The following is a 20674-nucleotide window of genomic DNA, read 5'->3' as shown; positions in this document are numbered from 1 at the left end:
TCTCACATAAATGCAAATTTAATACAAAAGGCTCCCTCTGCCCTGCAGAGGTACCCTTCAGAGGTAGGGACCTGGATCAGCAGGGGGGAAGTAAACCTGTGACCCCCTTTGAAAAATGACCACACCCTGTTTTCTCCCCTCTATGTGGGCACTGAGTTGCCTCATAGGCTTGAAGAGAAAGACTGATGGGCTGGAAAAAAGGGTGTAGTGGAAGCCTATCAGCTCCGATAGGCAGGATTTGGGGGTTTTCCACTTTCCTCTCAGAAGTCCCAGGGACCTGCTTGGTAGGTTAGGTTGCAACAACACAAGTTTTACAGACATCCAGTGCCGATAACTGTTCAATAGAGGAGAATTTGAATTGGAAGCTGATTATGAGAATGTATCTCTAAAGAAGGTGAGGATGGCTGTTCGGGGTCCTAATGTTTGGTACAGTGAGAAGACAACCCTTTCTTCCCTCTATCTCAACCCTCATACAGTGAGCAGTGACTGGGGCCCAAGCAGTGGTGCTGGGACTGGTTAAAGGGGTGTGTGTATGTCAAAGAAGGGACAAGAGAAGTCCTCCAAGTGGTATGGATGAGAGAAGGATGACCAGCACTGGACACTGCTGGAGAGTTCCCAGATGTGTTACTTAATAAAGCTGTCATCCAGTTAAATCGCATTTATGGTCTCTTGTCTTCCTTCCTGCTGTGTCCAGGAAAATGAAACTGCTTCAAATAAGTGCATTAAAAGCAATATTAACTAATATGAAGTTATTACTCAAAAGTTTTTGCTAAATAGCTGTTCACTGAGGGTCAAATCCTACAACTCTTACTGAGCTCTAATTCAGGTCAGACTCCTGTGGAAGTTTATATCAGGTTTGCCTGAGACACTACAGGATTAAGTCCTTAAGATTAAGTCCACGTTCCCTGCACGGAGCTCCAGTACAGAAGCTTTGCATGGGAAAAATTAAACTGAGGTTTAGGGGAATCTTCTCTCCCATTGCATGGGCTGCAGGGTGAGCACTTGAGTAGCTGCATCACAGCATTAGCCCACTCGTCCAACCCCTTACATGAGAGTTAATCAATCAGTTAGTTCTAGCAGGGTATGGAGCCACTGACCACGACCCTATCATTCCCCAGTACATTCCTGTGATCCCATGGAAAGAGCTGCCCTATAGCTGTTTCCTTTACAGCCTCTCCACTTCACTCTCATATTGAGGTGTTGCTGTGCTTTGACTCTGCAGCAGGAGGCAGGACCAGAGGATTGTCTTCTAGGAAGGCAGGTAATATAAACAGGAGAATGAACTGGATCACTTGTTTCCTTCTGATCACCATGAACATAGATTTGTGTCAAATCCCTCATGGAGAAGTCCCAAAAGGAGTTAGTTGGGAATAACAATCTTTCTATTATCAGAGGGGTAGCTGTGTTAGTCTGGATCTGTAAAAGCGGCAAAGAGTCCTGTGGCACCTTATAGACTAACAGACGTATTGGAGCATAAGCTTTCATGGGTGAATTCCCACTTTGTCTGATGCATCAATCTTTCTATTGAATGTTTAGACTCTTTAAATGACCCAGAAATTTCTACAATAGGGACATAGTATTCCCTTAAAGGCTTAAAAATTCTGTAGAAAGGCTAACATTCTCCACTGATTTTTAGAGTAATTTCCATCAAATCCTATTCAAATTCTGCAGGATCTTCTTGGCCTCATAGCTGTTAAATTCCAGAGGACTTTTTTCACAAAGGTATATCTAATTAAAGAAATAACATTGCCTAAAGCACCCAGTGTGCCACATGCCATAACTGGCATTGTATTGCTGCACTACTAAAAGGCTTTATTTCAAGAATTTAAAGAAAAGAAATAACATGCAGTAAATCAGCCTTCATTATTATTTTCTTACCTATTTAGTTGCACTATCTGTGCTATGCCAGACTGTGATACCCTTACCCACACATTAAATAGAACCTTACATTACAAGAAGTCCTTCTGAAGTCAATGGAAAAGGCAACTTACTCATAGAGTAAAGTTGAAGAAGGGTATCTCAATCTCATCCTATGCTTTAAGTTACACCAAGTAACACAGAATAACTGCTTGGCGTGATCACAGCACCAACAACAGTTTAATGAACTATAAGTACTAATGAGACTGATTGCTGAGAAAGTGGGGAAGGGATAATTAATTGGGTTTTATTTTCATTTCACAGGTAGTACAATTACCTGGTATTTGTAAGTGCCCATTCTACTTCTTCACTTACCTTATTGTTTCCTTTTTGTACAGCAAATAGCTTGGTAATCAGAAATGAAAAGGAAGAGATATTGTTTCCCACTGAGCTATTCAATTTGAGGCTGTTACTGAACAAAATCATAACAACTATAATGGTTTTGATTAAAATGATAAAGAGACACCTTCTGTTCTGTTTATACTAGTGTAAGAGAGCAGAGTTGCTTCAAAATCCTGTTGTACACATGTGGCTGAAGTGGAGGTCACACCCTCAATGCAGAGGTCCAAGAACTGAAGGGATGGCCCCTTATTTCCTAATGTCTGGGGTTTTGCATGGTTTGGGGGTCCTGTCACAGCTCTTTCCTAAAGACAGTAGCTTTCCCCAGATACCCGCCCACAGCCCCCTAACCCACATAGTTCCAGACATCCATGACTTGAAAGCTACAGGTTTTAGTTTAATTTTTCCTGACTCACTGGTTTTTCCATGGGAGAATATCCTGGGGCCTGCTCTGTTTACCTTGAGCAATGAAGTTCCCATTAGAAAGACCAGTTATTAGCTAAAAAAAACAACAAAGAGTTCAGTGGCACCTTAAAAACTAACAGATTTATTTGGTCATAAGCTTTCATGGGTAAAAAACCACTTCTTCAGATGCATGGAGTAAAAATTTGATCAGGATGGATGTAGTCCACTCCCAATAATTGATGAGGTGTCAATTCCAGGAGAGGCAAAGCTGCTTTTGTAGTAAGCCAGCCACTCCCATTCCCTATTCAAGCCCAAATTAATGGTGTTAAATTTGCAAATGAATTTTAATTCTGCAGTTTCTCTTTGAAGTCTGTTTCTGAAGTTTTTTTTTTGTTCAAGTATAGCTACTTTTAAATCTGCTATAGAATGTCCAGGAAGATTGAAGTGTTCTCCTACTGGCTTTTGTATGTTACCATTCCTGATGTCCGATTTGTGTCCATTTATTCTTTTATGTAGGGACTGTCCGGTTTGGCCAATGTTATTAGCTAGAGACTATACAGCTTCATCATGGAAGTTACAGTACTTCATAGCAAAGCTGCACATTCCTAAGGCACTGTACGTTTTCAATGAGTAAGAAATACTTTTCCTGACAATTTGTCAAATGAGGACAGTTATGTTCCTCCTTCTCTGCTTAATGGGGCTGAAAACAAACAGCACCATGTTTGTTGTGTCTGATTTCATACCATCCCTCTACAGAGTTGAAGGCTCAACTTTCAGCCCTGACTTGTGTGTTAGGAAGTGGAGAACTATACCTCAGAAATAATCTGAAGTGAATACAACCCTGAGAATAGGGTTTGTTAGTGCTGCCAAGCCATCAAAGAGAGCATATGTATTATTTTTGAGTGTAAACATATTGTCAGAGCCCTGGTTGAGCTCCCCGGTTGAACATGTGTTTGGACCCACATGCTTGCTTAGCCTATCTGCTTTTTAGGCTCCTCTTGGTCACTGGGTAGATTTTAGCCAGCAACAGTCTCTGGCTTCAGCCTCACTAGCCCACTTATTTTGCACAGACTCTCTGATAACCGTCCCCAAAACTGTGGCCCTGCAGCCAAGCTTCCCTAGGCCCCCAGGACCAATTCTAGCCCAACGATGAGACACTTAAGCACTCCCTTTACCAGAACTTCACCTTGTGGACAGTCTGATTTAAAGTTTAATGCTTGACGGACCCTTGGACAAAAGCTTTGCAGGAGAATTTCTAAATATCATTCTTTAGACAGCACAAGAAAGAGACAGATCCAGATAAAACAACACACACCTACATGTCATTTCCTGCCTCAGTTACCTCACCACTCAAGCAGGCTTTGGAATTTAGGTCAGTGTCCTTTCAGGGGTTCATGACCCCTCTGCTGGACCCACTTCTCTAGCTTAAGGCTTTTCCTCCAAAATATATAGTCACTCTGACTTGTAAAGTCGCCTTCCATCAGCTTTGGGTGGTCCTGAAATCACCAGTCCCTTCTCCCTCCTAAAACCTTCCCTTCTGTACTTCTCTTGTCCTCTGTGAGCCCTGGTCTGCACTACAAACTTATGTCATTATGACTATGTTGCTCACCCTTGAGCAACACATTTATGCTGACCAAACTCCTGGTGTAGACAGTTCTATGTCAATAGAAGGACTTCTTCCATTGCCACAGCTACCGCCTCTCTGGAAGGTGGAGTACCTATGCCAACAGGAGAGGCCTTCTTCAGTAAGTGCTTCAGTAAGTGCTTCACTGGTGCAACACTATAAGGGTAGACAAGCCCTGAGTCTCTCCTCAGCTTCTCACCGTGTGTGTTTTAGGCACCTCCTTTGACAGCTGTCTTTATTCCCTTCTGGGATTTTCCACTCCTTATAGTCCTAGCTCTCTGTAGATAAGTTGAAGAAAACTGGTTTCACTTAGGATGCAGCCATCCCACTGTCATGTTTGGGCAAGATCTATTCAGGTGCTGGTCTTAGGTGCCCCTCTCTATCTCCTTAACACAAGAACTAAAAGATAATAGGGGTTTAAACATACAGAGATCAATCTCAAACAGAATTCATTATCTGAATCTAAAGAGATTTCACCAAATCATCATACAGACATGACATTTTAAAAAAACAACAACAACCGAGCTTAGGGGGTTTTTTTAGCTTGGGTTTGTTTTAATCAGACTTCCCAGACTAAGCATTACATTGCAGTTCTCCCTGTCCAGGAAGGAGAACCATTTTTCCATTCTGTTTCACCATAAGACCCTCAAAACAGATTTTATTCAATGGAGTTTGAAAACATTTTTCTTCTCCAAAGATGTATCTATTTAAAGAGTTCTAATATGCTGTCCAGTATCTTAACAGAACTTGAATGGGAGACCCCTAAAATTAGTTTTGCTAAAGAAAAGATAAAGGAAGGCTTTGCTAAACCTATTTTTAAAAAACAAAATATGAAAACATTATTTGTTCTCTTTTAAGCACTCAAGCAGTACTTTTGACAAATCTTGTGCTGTGTTCAAGAATCTCAGCATAAATTAGAGCATAAACAAAATGAAATTTGTCAGTTCATTCTTTGGCCAAGCTGAGCAAAATGCACAAGGGAAACAGTGAAAAGAAATTTTAAACATTTCTTTTAGTTTGAAATATAAAAGTGTTATTAGTAACATGGGTGAGAATTTTTTAAAGATGATATTTTAAAATATCATCCAAGTGTCTCTTTAAGGGACTGATCCTGCCAGCTTCTCAGCCCTGGACTCCCATTAAAATTAAAGGAAGCAGCATAAACTGGGATTGAATTAAATTTACCAAGTTTTCCCTCAGCTCTTGTTGCAATACACTGTACATAGTCCACTGGACTCCTTTTAACTGTCTCCATACATTAGCCATATATCTTGCCATTCATTTATTCTGTAGGTTGTTTATGACTGCAAACATCCAATCGCTGATTTAGACACTGTACCCTGGAGCATGCCACAACATTTGCATTCCCAAATGCTCAGCTCAGACTATGAATTTGATCAGATGGGAGGTATGGTATGAAAACTCACAAACGATATCCTTATTCAGAGAATGCACAACCATGTTTCAGGTATTGTCTTCTTGTCTTTCAGGTGATAATGTTAAAAACTTATGTCAGAAGACAAGGAATATAAAGTCACAGGAAGAAACTGTATAATTCAGAGAGCTGTTGGAATTCTAAAACTATATTAGATACCTTGACAAATTTGGTGGCATGTTATATGTTAATGAAAAGGAAAATGGAATAGATATAAGGCTAATAGAAACAGGTGCTGGTTGCAGCCTACTTTTACTAGTGATAATCTTTAAAGAAGACACAGAAACCAAGCTTTTCCCTTCTCAGACACTAGCCAAACGAGCAACATTTACAGGGCTAGATCCTCAGTTAGCGCAAATTAGCATAACTCCACTGACTTCAAAAGAGCTATATCAATTTACGCTAGCTGAGGATTTGGTCCAGAGCTTTTCCATAGCCCTTAAGTGCTCGCCAAAGATTTCAGAATATTTACCAAGCTTGGAGTGCCTGTCTACAGACTTGATATCTTTCTGAAAAATCTAACTATTGAGGATAATAAATGTTCCCAATTCACATGTTCAACTTTTGTTGACAGTGGGAAATCTGTGTGCAGAAGACTGTATCCTGCTGCATATCAATTACACACTGTAAATTTTAAACATTTTTTCCTTTCTTCTCCCATAAGGAACTAGAAATCCTCATTCAGAATGTCTCACCATATGTGAGACATTCCCCCAAGTCTTTTCCTAGCTCAGGTCCCTGCACTCAGTTATGTTGGATCAGGGTCTGGATGGCCATTCTTAGAAGTGTGCTTTAATCCTGACAGTCTTCACCAGCCCACCCTTTTAATAATCCAAGACCAAGAAAGTCTTCCTGATGGTTTCCCATGATTGAGCTAAAAGCACCCCTTTAGAATCTTCAACAGATAGTCACTTGACTCAAGCACCTGGTGCCCATTGGTCTGCTCAACCTTTGCAGAATTACCTTTCTTAAAGGGATCATGCCTTAGTACAGGGTTAGCTGTCGTCAGGCCTCACTGCCCCTAAACAGGACAGACTACCTTGTTACATTGACGACATGCTCAGCTTCCATGAAGAACTGCCCCCATTAACAAAATAGCATTTCATCCAAGAGAAGAGTTAAACAGAATTCATAAGACTTTTAGAAAGCAAATGAGTAAAAACATAAAAATGGTCCGAATGGGCCATAAGGAGCTGGAACTAGAACTAAACCTGGTGTACTGCTGCTCATGAAACAGAAAATGTCCTCAGACCTCAGTCAGGCCAGAAGCCTGTAAAAGAGTTGCAGATCACTAAGCAGGCAATGGCTGTGGTGCCAATATCTCATTAAGAATACAATTAAAATTACCGCTCTCCCCCCCAAAATTAGAATATCACGTGTCAAACAATTTGTCAAAAGAGCACCCAAGCTCTAAAACTCCCACACACGCTGTCTTTCGCCACAGTAGGAACATAGACATTCATCAAAAAAGATATTGTGCAAAAGTAGCTCAAACCATCAATAAATGGCCTGGAACGGCTTCCTGCGCAACCATTGAATCAAGCTTCACCCTGTATGCAAAGATGGCTACCCCTGTGCTTCTAATGGAACCATGATTCACATAAACTTCCCCTCGCCAGTCAGCAAGCCAGTGAGCTTGGTTGCCTGAATCTGTGTGCGTCTCTTACAAAAATGTGGACACTTCCTTTTTCTGGGACAGGTACTCAAAAAGAGCCATACGTTTTTTAATGTCCCTGCACCCATTCACATTCATTCAGAGAACCACATACAAAATTATCCATCAGACCAGTACTCTATTACTAAGGGGGAAAAAAACCAAGCCTCAAAAACACCAAATTCTCCTATATCCATTAATCCCCAACTTTGGTCAGTTTTTTCTCCCAATCTGTGCTATTTCTGTTTGATAAACTTGTAGACGTCTCATAGTATACTGAACACACTATAACAGGTTAAGATCAGGAAACCCATCTGCCGTCTCCTCTCCATGTTTCCCCTTAGTCTTATCCAGAAACCTACTAAGGGTGTCCAGAGTATATCCCCTTCAGGGAGTTCAGAATCCAAAGAATGTGTGAGTTTGTCACCCCCACACCCAGACTCAGTCACAACTGACCTCAATGGGAAGGGAGGAGGGCAGGGAAAGAGGGAACCTCAGAGAAACTGGAGGGAGGGGGCTGCTGGGACCAAGGGAGGCAGAACTACCACCAGAGAATTGTCCATGTCCCTGACAAAAAAAACCCCTCCTAATCACCCCCAATAGTGTGCTTCCCAACTGTGCTGACCAAACTAGCCCTCTTCGCAGCGTCTTTGGAGACTGGAGCCTCTTCCTCTAATGGCCAGTTGCTGCTTCGGGGCTTTGCCAGCAACCCAGAATCCACAGCTAATGCTGCAGATATCATAGCAACAGGCTCAGGCTCCATTTCGCAGTCAGGCTCAGGCCAAGAGGCCACTGAGTCAGGAGCCACAGAACCAGTAATACCACCTCACTCAGGTTGTAAAGAGGGTTGCCCATAACCAACAAAACCAGAGACAGCTGGATCCTGTTGGGACACAGTCTCTGCCAGAGCCACCCCACCTTAGGCTTTACGTTCAGAGACCCCCACGTTCCCAAGTACAGGATCATCTTAGGGCACTGATTAACCAAGCGTGTCAGCCTCCCGCACTGAAAACAGCTGCCCTCATGTCCTCATCTGCCAACAACTTAGTCACACTCCCCAATTCTATACTTCATGGAAACTTTTAGAACTTTGGCAGCATTGTTTAATATATAATCCTGCCTACGAAGGGACAAGATATGCAGGACCTCTGGTACGCTACAGGGACAAAAAAAACACCCACACAACAATCCCCTCCACAGTCATCTGCTCAACAAGGCTAAGTGGGGAAACACAACAGCCTTGCTCATGGGGCGAGGCATAACTCACAGTTTTAAACCCAGTCATCTTTCCCACAGTTAGAACACATTCCTCCACAGAGGCAGAGTCTGCAGGCAAAATCTGCAACCCATGGCCGTGGGTTAAACACTCAAAATCCACAACAAACTGAGGTGTTTTCCCCCTTGGCTGGCCATGCCAGCCAAGAGGGCAGACAAAATCCTGCTAAAGTAAGAGAAATCCTGAAATTAATTCCACAATCACAAAGCAGAGCCCCATTTCCCCAACAGAAAGAAACACAACCAAAGCACACCCACTCTCAGTCTCTCCCCCACTCCCAACATTCCCACAGTCCTCTGACAGAGAGTTATGAATAGAGAAATGCTCACTAGATTTTCACCAATGTTTTGCCAGTATATTTTCCTTGCTTGATGCTGTCTGCCAAGTGTCAATTTCCACTCAATGTATTGCTGTAGTTGAAGGAAAACACTGACACATTGAGTGTGAGGAAACATATACTTCAATGTCTTGGGCAGAGGTGGGCAAACTACAGCTCGCGGGCCACATCCGGCCCATGGGACCATCCGGCCCGGCCCCCAAGCTCCTGGCCAGGGAGGCTAGCCACCGGCCCCTCCCCCGCAGCCACGCCACCGCACCGCCAGCACTCTGGGCAGCGGGGTTGCGTGCTCCTGAAGGGCAGCATGTCTAGCTCCAGCCAGGCGGCGTGGCTGCCATACATGCTGCTCTGAGCAGCATGATAAGGGGGATGAGTCCAGGGGGTTGGATAAGGGGCAGGGGGTTCTGGGGGGCAGTCAGGGAACAGGGAGCAGAGGGCGGTTGGATGGGCCAGAGGTTCGGCGGGGGGGCGGTCAGGGAATGGGGGGGTTGGATAAGCGTGGGAGTCCTGGGGGGCCTGTCAGGGGGCGGGGGTATGGCTAGGGGTTGGAGCAGTCAGGGGACAGGGAGCAAGGGGGGTTGGATGGGGGTGGGGTCCTGAGGGGGTGGTCAGGGGGTGGAAGTGTGGATAGGATTCAAGGGGGTTGGATGGGGGTGGGGTCCCACGGGGGGCAGTTAGGGGTGGGGGTCCCAGGAGGGGGCAGTCAGGGAACAAGGAGCAGGGAGGGTTGGATGGGTCGGGATTCTGACGGGGGCAGTCAGGGGGCTGGAAGTGGGAGGGGGCTGTTTGAGGGGCACAGCCTTCCCTACCCAGCCCTCCATACAGTTTTGTGACCTCGATGTGGCCCTCGGGCCAAAAAGTTTGCCCAGCCCTGGTCTTGGGGGGTCAATGAAATGATTTTCCAATCTAGAATTTTCAAGAAGAGAAACTTGCCTGGGAATGAAACAGATTAACACAAGAAGAAGTATCAGACTCTTGCATCCCAGAGGCAAATATACCTTCTTTCCTGCCAGTCACATTTTCTTTTTCTTTAATTACAGTACAATACTTTGATGAACCTTCTTGTTGTTTTGTTTGATCCTCAGAGAAATGGTATTCAATTATGCAGTCAAAGTGTTTTTGGCATAGAGTTTGTTTGTCAGACACAAGGCAACGTAGACGATCAAATTAATCAACAAGCTCCGCTTGATTGTGATAATGATGAATTAAACATGTGCTGTCAGAAGCTAATTTTGTCAGATACATTTATAATTTTACTAATTCATCATGCTACCTATTTCTTGTTCGTTTTATTCTAACCCTCTGAAAAGTGTGTTGATTATACTAGCTGTAGCTTCTAATATTTGTTTCCGTGTTGCTGATCATTCCATCATAACTAACATCCTTTTGAAAAAGCCTATAAAATTTAACACAGGCTAAAAAGAAAAGGAGTACTTGAGGCACCTTAGAGACTAACCAATTTATTTGAGCATAAGTCTCTAAGGTGCCACAAGTACTCCTTTTCTTTTTGCAAATACAGACTAACACGGCTGTTACTCTGAAACACAGGCTAAGAGTCTACCTATGTAAATCTTTAAACCTACAAGATTTATTCTAAAGCAGGGGTGCAATTCTCTATTAAATTCTGTAGGATTATAATTTCCATAGAACCCTATTGCATTTCTGGATAACACTAGTTTCAATCTACTACATTCTATAGGCATTTTCTACAATAAATATATCATGAACTAAATTCCATAAGACTTTTCCAGAAGGAAAAAGGGATGAACCCCTAGATTTCTAAAAACCCATAGAATTTAATAGAGAATGCTATTTTTCTATAGTTTTTCTAAAACTGTTCTATTAGAATTATACAGCAGAGTATTTTCTACTATTGTTCTATATTAAATTTATAAAATTGGCAAGATCACTTTCTGTTATACTCTATACGACTAAGCTGGTAGAGGCCCTGGCTGCATCATATAAAAGCTACCCACTCATTATATAGAGTCAGAAGGACCCAGATCCTCCAGAAGCATTTAGACAACTAACTCCCATTGAAATCAATTGGAGTTGGTGCCCAAATATCAATGAATAGTAACTGCTCCTAGAGTCTGGTTCATTGACAAGAAGATAACTCCAAAACAACACATGAACCAATGCTAATCAGCCATTTCCCCATATCAGGTAGCTCCTAGGGCTCCTTTACTCCAGGCTAAGCCGTCTCTGAGGGATTGGCTGCTGAGGGGCTGTCTGTTCCAGACGCTAGCTCTCTACTGTAGAAGGCTCCCTGCCCCCTCCCCCCAGATGTTCAAAACTCACAAGCCAGATCTCAGAAAAAATAATGAGACTTTAAAAAGATCATTATTTTAAGTCAACAAGCTCACCCCCATTTCTTATTTTTTTTAATTTGCTTTTTGGTTTCCGGGTCCATATGTTGTACTCAGATCATATTTTCCAGCTTTTCTCTAGAAGTGTGACGGTTAGAAATTTTTTTTTTTTATAATGCAAGCTGAGATTCTCACATAATCACTTGGTTTCAGGAACTGGGATTTGAGTGTCACGTACACTGAAACTTGGGATAAAATCCTGATAGTTGGCAACACTGCATTCTAAATCTACCCCAAAGAGTCAGTAGTAATTAACCTGCATTCCAGATCCTGCTGTCTGGATAGGGAAACAGGAGAATCTTGCTACCCTGTTACAAGGACTTTCCCATACAGGAAAGTTACAAATATGGGTGAGAGACTGCAGGGTTTCTTTGACATTGTAGGCCTTGCTTGACATGAGTAAGTGGATATGGAAGGCGCCTAGTTTCTTGGTGATAGGATTAGGGAGGTAACTGGATCATCTGTTTGGAGACATGATTACTCTGCTGTGCTGAATTAGCCAAGATGAGGGTAGACACCCTGGTACTACTGACAATGGAGGAGATAAACCTGGAATGTAGTGGGGAGAGGGTCGATAGGTATGTATAGTGTGGGAACAGAGCATGCAGTACAAGGATTGGTTAAATAAGCCAGCCAGCCCTAAAGAATTGAATGTCTAATAATGCTATGTGTAAATAAAGGAAACGGTTGAGGTGCAGCTTTGGATCTGTTTGCATATGAACAACTCTGTATGCCTAATAAAGATACCGGAGACACAAACTTAGGAGTCTAACTGAGTTCTTGGGAAAGCTGAGTGGAAGAGGTCTTGGAAGGAATCCGAACAATTACAACAGGTAAAAAGTGAGACAACCATTCCAGATTATGCCATTTGATCAGTGGAAACAAAACAACAACAAACAAACAGAAAAACACACCCCTGTGGAACCATTAGCCTGATGACCTAGGCACATCAAGAGAACTGCAAAAGATTTTCCCAAACAATCTGAGCACAGTCAGTGGAGCTGAAAAAAAGAAGCTAAGGGCTTGGCTACACTTGCAAGTTAGAGCGCATTAAAGCAGCCCCAGCACCCTAACTCATGACCCGGCCACACTGACAAGGCACTCAGAGCGCCTGGACTCTGCAGCTGGAGCGCTCCTGGTAATCCACCTCCACGAGAAGCATAACACTTGCTCCGCCTCAGCTGAAACGCCCCAGCGTCAGTGTGAATGAGGTGTTGCATTACTGTGCTCTGATCGGCCTCCGGAAAGGTCCCATAATCCCCTTAAGTCAAGTGAAAAGAAAAGGAGTACTTGTGGCACCTTAGAGACTAACCAATTTATTTAAGCATCCGATGAAGTGAGCTGTAGCTCACGAAAGCTCATGCTCAAATAAATTGGTTAGTCTCTAAGGTGCCACAAGTACTCCTTTTCTTTTTGCGAATACAGACTAACACGGCTGTTACTCTGAATTAAGTCAAGTGGCCACTCTTGTCATTGTTTTGAAATTGGCTGTAGGAATGCGGATATGCCCTTTCAAAGCTCCCTTTCTTGCAGCCGGCATGCTTATCTGCTCTGGGACAAAGCAAGCCATTATTGTGGAATGTTGCTGTTGTGAGTGTGTGAGAGAGAGGGTTGGGAGGAGGGAGGTCTGCTGTTGTCTGAACTTACAAGATAGCATGCTGACATGCTCTCAGCCCCCAAAAAACCCACTCTCTCTCCCCCCACCTACACACTCCCTGTCACACTCCACCCCCGCCCCCCCCCCCATTTGAAAAGCAAGTTGCAGCCACTTGCATGCTGGGATAGCTAACACAACGCACTGCTCTCTGAGGCATTGCAAGAGCTGCTAATGTGGCCATGCCAGTGCGCTTGAATCTGACAGTGTAGACACACTGCAGCGCTTTCCCTACTGCACTCTTTGAGGGCTGGGTTAACTCACAGCGCTCTACATCTGCAAGTGTAGCCATGCCCTAACACAGTGACTCTCCGCGAGCTTTCTACAATTCTTACGTCCACAGTATCCAGACAGGAAAGGCTAGTGGCCCCACAGATGATCTTGGAAAAAGAATAGACAATACAGATCAACAACATGTAGTATGTATGTCCCCAATCAGATTTTTGCTGCACAGGTGATTTTCTTTTCAGCTGCTGATCATCCAACTGGTGGTTAATGCTGCAGGCAGCATTAACTTTTCCAGATTTTTTCCTTGCCCTTTTGTTTTTTTTGTGGAAAATCGTACATGCTATTCTTGAAATGGGCTCCACTATATTTTTTGCATAATCACCACATTTTTCATGGATCTGTAGGATCCATTAGCAATTTGCCTTCTGCAACACATGACATCACGACATATACTCTTATAAAGAGCATTAAATGGCTGGCCCTGATTTTTGGAATAACCTCTCTTTGGCCATTCTTAGTGCCACCTGTGACAGATGTGAGACCCTGGAAGAGTGGAAGTTTCAAAAAGACTAGTTGAGATGGGCCAGATGCTGCTCAAAACTTTGGTTTGCTAATTTACAGTTAAGTTAGATTAGCTAAAAAGATATTGGACATGCACAAGTAGTTATCTGGACATGTTTACTGTCCCGGCCTTTAAATATGCACTCAAGTCTGATGCATAATGAAGCACAAAGGATTTTGCACAATGGATAGAATATTCTTGTTTCATTTAGTCTTTGGTGCTCTGGGTGTTGGAATTCAGGAATGTGAGCCAGCAAGCCTATTCTTTCCACTCAAATAGCTTCTTCCACGTCATTCAAGAAGCTTCTAAAAACCTACCTATTCCATGGAACATTCTGGATATAAAGACCATGCCCCATTCCATCTATTCCAGGGGTGGGCAAACTTTTTGGCCTTAGAGCCACATCAGGGTTGCAAAACTGTATGGAGGGCCGGGCAGAGAAGGCTGTGCATCCCCAAACAGCCCGGCCCCTGCCCCCTATCTGACCCCTCCCACTTCCCACCTCCTGACTGCCCCTGTCAGAATCCCAGACCCATCTAACCCACCCTGCTCCTTGTTCCCTGACCACCCCCTCCTGGGACCCCCCGCCCCTAACGACCCCCCAGGACCCCATCCCCTATCCAACCCCCCTATCCCCTGGCTGCCCCAACCCCTATCCACACCCCCACCCCCTGACAGACCCCCTGGGACTCCCACGCTTATCCAACACGCCCTGCTCCCTGACCGCCCCCCTCACTCCGAACCTCTGCCCCAACCAAACATCCCCTGCTCCCTGTCCCCTGACTGCCCCCCAGGACTCCCTGCCCCTTATCCAACTGGCCAGGAGCTCGGGGGCCAGGCTCGACGGTCCTGCAGGCCCACCTCTGATCTATTCGTAGGATCACTCTTGTGGTCTTGCAGTGGAATTCCTGCATCATGGAAAGCTATTATTACTGGTTTAGTATTGGCCTCAGATTGTACAGTGCCAGGCTTGTTTGTGGAACTATATATGTGTTTAATAATGACCAAAAACAACTCCTACAAAGTATTTTAACTCTGCTAAGCAACAAGGTTTAGTTCTCCTCTAAGAACCACAAGCACACTTCTTAAAAGTCTGCGAAGTGTAAAAAAAATTATTCATTCCTTTCTTTTGAAAAACAAATATACTTTAAAGACTTTTTGAATCAATAGACTTTTTGAATCTTTTCAGTCTGAAACTTCCACATAAGTGTGTCACTTGACTTCTAGATAATTGTAATTCTAAATTTAATTTAAAAGTAAGAAAGCCATTATTCATTCAAACAATGTTTCCTGGCTGAGAGAAACATAATTTTGTTGGAAGATTATAAGTAGGTGAAATTGTACTTGATGTGTAGGAAATTTGTAAATCAAGAGATGTTTCAAATAATTCAACTGTAGCTTCAGTTTTTATTGTTAGGTGCCTTCCTTAATATCAAAATCAATTATAAATTTTCAAAGTGAGAAAAATCTAGGTGGGATGAAATAGTATTGGATTCCTTTTTGCCTTATTGGTTGTCTCCCAGCAACTTAATAAAACATCTGTGATAGAAAAAATGTTTTCCTCTTTCTGTTCACCAAATCTTTCCATAAGTGATTGAAAAAAATTCCAGAAGCTCTCTCTAATTCTTCTGTGTCCCCTACCTTTCATAAACTCTCTCTTGCATTACTAGGAATAACTATCTGCATATTGTAAAGTTGAATCAATTTACAATAAGAAGCTGTCTAAGTTCCTGTTCAAAGCACAGCAGAATGCAAATACATAAATATAGATGTTTTTATAAGAGAAAACATCATCTGTTCTCACTCAGTTTGCAACAGGGACTGCAGGGAGTACTAGCCTTATTTTGCAGGATCAGAAACTGAGCTACAAAGTAGACTGAGGGACTTACCCAATGTTACATACTGTGACTGAGCCAGGAATTGCACCCAAGCCTCTTGATACCCAGTCCAGTGGCCTATCCACCAGACCATCTTTCCACTAAAAAACATGTCCCTTGGAGATGAAAGACCTACTGGGTCTCTTGTCCCTAGCCCTGCTAACATGTTTATCCCATTGGACCTACATAGATGCAATACTGACATTGAAATTATGAGATAATTTCCCCACGATCTTCTCAAGAAGGGAAATATTATGCACAGATTCCCACTTTCTAGTTCTAGGGCATGGTGGGCTATTGCCTCCACTGAGCCATCCCCTTCTACCCCAAGCTGAAAAGGACCCTACAGGAGTCTGTATTTGAGGATAAAGAGGGGGTAAGAAGGATCCATATCATCCCTTCTCCCACCCCTCTTCAATGATAAGTCAGCTAAAAATACCACACAGCCTAAATGCTTTAGAAACTTCTCTATGCCCTCACTGGTGAAAGGGTTCCAGGAGCAGGTGGAGGTGGTAGGTAGAGAAGGATGGGTAGTCTTGTGATCCAAAGCAGAAGGTCTGGCAGTCAGTGGGGAGGCATCTCTGTTGGTGTTCTTGGCATTCAGAATATCCCTGAAGAACCTTTCCACTGGGATCAAGCCTGGCCCTTACTCCAAATGGAATAAAGTTCTGGCTCTTTTCTTCCTCCCCTTCCCTGGTAGCTACCCACCACTGACATTCTATTGGTCTCCTATTAAATACACATAACTTAGAACTCCAAATAATGAAGTCAGAAAATATTAACATTTAAACAAAAGCCATGGTGGCGTGCCAAATCACTTGAGAAATAAAATCTTCTAAAAGTGGCTAAATATGAGCCTCACCGAGATGACAAGGTAGGGCAATAAAAATGGAGAGCACTTATAAGCCCCTGGATCAAAAGGACCTGATTCATACAACACTGGGGAATGAAATGCTACAATCCAATCCAATACAATATAATCTATTGGTACCTTCCAAGCTGTTATGGGATCACTGACAATGCGTCACAAGTAAGATCATAATGTGTTAGACTCTAAGTAAGCCAAGAAGCCGTTAGTGACAAAAGAGTAGTTTACAATATTTTAAAAAGAAATCCAGCTATGCTATTGTCAATGCATTGAATAAATAAGGTGTTTTTCAAAGTAGTTATAAGAGCCTGGGAGCTCATATGGAACATTCATTAACTGCTTTATTTTTTAAATACCAAAAGACATAATTAGAGACTGCTTTTGAGGTGTATGATGGATTATCAAAATATATGTAATTGGAAGTCCTTAAAAACCTCTTGAAAGTAGGGAAATCAAAAACAAAAATAAGTATTTTTAAAATATTCAGAGATTTCAAGTGGACCATTATGATAATCTATTATGAGCTCCTGTACAGCGCAGGCCATATAACTATGATATTACAGTTTTAACACTCAGCAAGTGAAATAGGTGATGCACATCTCTTGAATGACCCCAGATAAAATCTTCGAAGAACTCCACATTGCTCAGTGGAATAACCAGTTTTGCAAACGGAGGCCTTCTATATGGAGATGGGATATACCCCTGTTGCATTAAGGATTCAGGGTGAGATGCATGGCACAGAATTAGAAGTCCAAGGGGAGTGAGGGATATGGTGGCTTTAAGCTACCTCTGCAACCCCCACAATTCTGGGCTGCTTAAGGGATCCGAGCCATCCCAGTATAATTAATGCAGCACCAAAGGACTAAGTTACAACAGCCTGTTCCTGTATTCCTATGGCAACTGGAAAACCCAGAACTCCACAATGCTATAAGCCACCCCCAACAGGCAACTTCTGCCCCACCCACACTCCTTGTGTGCTCCCTAGGCAAGGGCTTGCATGTGGATCCTCTGAAGACAGCCTACTGCTGTCTGACTTAGTTCCTGCGCTGGGAAATTTGCTCTGCCTGACCCAGGACTTTTAAGGTGTCTGCACTGCAGCTGGGAACATGCATCCCAGCACAGCTGGACAGATTTGCACTAGCTCCAATAGCTGTCTGGACCTTGTGGCAGTTCTAACTAGCCACCTGAGGCCACGCCCACCAGCCCATTGGGTTGGAGCTTGGGTGGCTAGCCCGAGGCATTGCTGTGCTGCAATATTCAGACCACTAACTAGCAGCACAGGCTAGTCACCCAAGCTCCAACCTGGGGGATTGGGCAAGCTCAGAATTGGGCAGCTAGTCTGAACCACCACCTGGGCCACACCATCCACCACTAATGTTAGCATGCTAATTTGAGTGGAGCTAGCATGAGTTTTTGTACCTGGGCTGGGTGGCATGCCCTAAGCTGCCATGTAGACATACTCTTAGGTCCCTCTTATACCATTCCAGCTCTTCCCCCTCCCCCTAGTGTAAAGGAGTTGAAGTGGGGGTGATAATCTCCCCTGCAGAGTCCAGTCCAGTCCTGATCCTATTGTAGTCAATGGGAGTTTTGCCATTGACTCTCCAGTTCCTAGTGTAGTGTCCCTGCAGTGAGAAATATGTACTTCCCACAATTTAGCATCACAGGAGAGATTATGTCATACAGAGCAGGGGCTCTCACCATGATGGGTCTAGTACTACAGTACTAGAATGAGAGACTGATTTGTTCTCTAATCACCACCTGTTTTCAGATATTTATCACAGAGAAGATACTGTTTTCACGTTATTCTTTGTTATAAAGAAAAATGCTCTTCAAAAATAAAGACTGAAAGGAACTAAAAACAGCATTAAAAGTCATTTAAAGAGGGTGAAAATCCAATTGGACAGGATAAACAAAAGTAGGGGAACACTGAACATTAGTATTGTAATATAGGCATTGAAAATGAAGCTTAAAAACAATCTACTGCTGCTAAAGACTGAAAATCTATCTGCATTCTTACCTGAAACGATTATGGTTTCATTCTTGTGACCAAATGTAGCATTGTCTTTGCATGAAACAACATATGCTTAAATAGAAAATATTTCACTGCAACAACAACAAAAAAACATGATTGAGGCATTAGTAAAGTTTGTGGGAGGGGAGAATATTTATTCCACATAACTTCACAGCATACATTCTTCTGCAACTTTGAAGAATGTCGTCACTAGCTTTTGTATTATACTTGTGCTACGCAGAAAATATCCTATGCATACTTCTGAGTTAACACTTTTTGAACTATGGGTTTAAAGGTTGTTGTTACCATAGTGGATTTTTTTTTTTTTGAGCATTTCCATTGGCTTGATTTCTCAGTAAAGTCAGTGATAGATTAAGCGGAGATTTTCAAAGGCACAAAGGGCAGTTTAATTGATTTTCAGTGGGAGTTGGACTGTTAAGTTTAGGGGAGAAAACCCTCCATAGACAAGATATAGATCAGAGAAAGCAAGCCACAGACAAAACTTTAAAATAGACCATTTCTATTTTATTGGGGAGAGGGGCAGAGAATATTCCAGCATTAAATGATTCACTGCACATTTTTATACAAACTAGAAAAAAACTGCAGGAAGAGGAACTTTTTGGTGAATTCCATTTTAGCTTTTATAATGACAATATTAACAAAATGAATCAACAAAGCCAAAATGAAACATCTTACCTTATTAAAACAACACGGTTTTATCAAAATGGAATGATTTAAAGTTATCTAAACAATGTGTTTTGATAATCCCAATTCAGATTTTTTTGGAATTTTCACTTCATGGGAAATTTAAAGTTTCAGCTTTTTGTTCCAATTCAGAACAAACTTTTTTCCAGAATGTTGGACTTTCCCACGGAATGAAATTCTTGTTCCCAATCCGCTCTAACACATACATTTAAGATTGTGAGATGCTCAAATACTATGGTACTGGGGACTAAATAAGTAACTTGGGGCTTGTCTACACTTGAAATGCGACAATGGCACAGCTGCACTGCTGTAGAGCTTCACTGTAGATACTACTTGTGCCAATGGGAGGCCTTGTCCCATCTGTCTAGGTAATCCACCTCCCCAAGAGTCTGTAGCTAGGTCAAAAGAAGAATTCTTCTCAATCTAGCAGCTGTTTACCCTGGAAGTTATGTTAGTTTAACTATGCTGCTCAGAGGTGTGGATTTTTCACACCCCTAAGCAACACAGTTGACAATTTTCTAGTGTAGACCAGGCCTTAGATACTTGAAGCACATGAGTAGTCCCATTGACTTTAAGGCCTATATAACTATCTGAAAAGGCCAATAAAGGCTGGTGGATCTTTGAAGAGAAAAGGAATATTTGTCAGAATTTGAAAGATAATGTATAAATAGGCAGAGTTGGAAAGAAAAATAGGAATGTCAGGTTAACATCTTTGAAATGCCTTAGAGTCAGATTATTTTTAGAGAATGGTGTAATTGATCTATTTGCTTAAAAACAGGGATTGTCCTCAGGGACAGTTGAAATACATTTAGAGGGGAAATGGATGATAAACCATCTGGAAATTTAAGAGATATCTATATGGACATTTTAAGTGTCTAAAAAGGGTGCACCAACAAAGCCATTTTGTATACTTTTGCATCATTGTAACTTTTCCTCGTTCTTTAAAATGGAATTCAGAATATAGACAGATCCCTTTTATATTTTTAAATAGTGGGACAATAGCTTTTTCCTCTGCAGAATTCAAGGTGCCGCTCTGCATTCGCAGTAACTCCTGTCCATAGGACTTTTAACTATTCAGTCACAGTTATCAGCTGAGAATTATTAAGTGGAACAAACATCTAATTGTCCATATGTTCCAAGGGGAGTTTTTCTAAGAGAAGACTGCCTAAGACCGATGGGGCCACGATTTCACCTTTGAAGTCAGGGGAGTTCTATCATTGACTTCGGTGGGGCCAGAATTTCCCCCTAAGGCTACATCTACGCTACAAGCTAAGCGTGTTATTCCCAGCTTGTGTATGCACACTCATGCTACTACTAGTATAAACAGCAGTGTAGGCACAGTAACACAGGTCACACCAGCGGAGGCATGGCTAAGCCAGAGAAAGTACAAACCCACCTGAAACGGAGGGATCC

The sequence above is a fragment of the Eretmochelys imbricata genome, chromosome 4, assembly GCF_965152235.1.
Source record: "Eretmochelys imbricata isolate rEreImb1 chromosome 4, rEreImb1.hap1, whole genome shotgun sequence".
NCBI classification, from domain to species: domain Eukaryota; kingdom Metazoa; phylum Chordata; order Testudines; family Cheloniidae; genus Eretmochelys; species Eretmochelys imbricata.
This window is presented reverse-complemented; position numbering follows the sequence as displayed.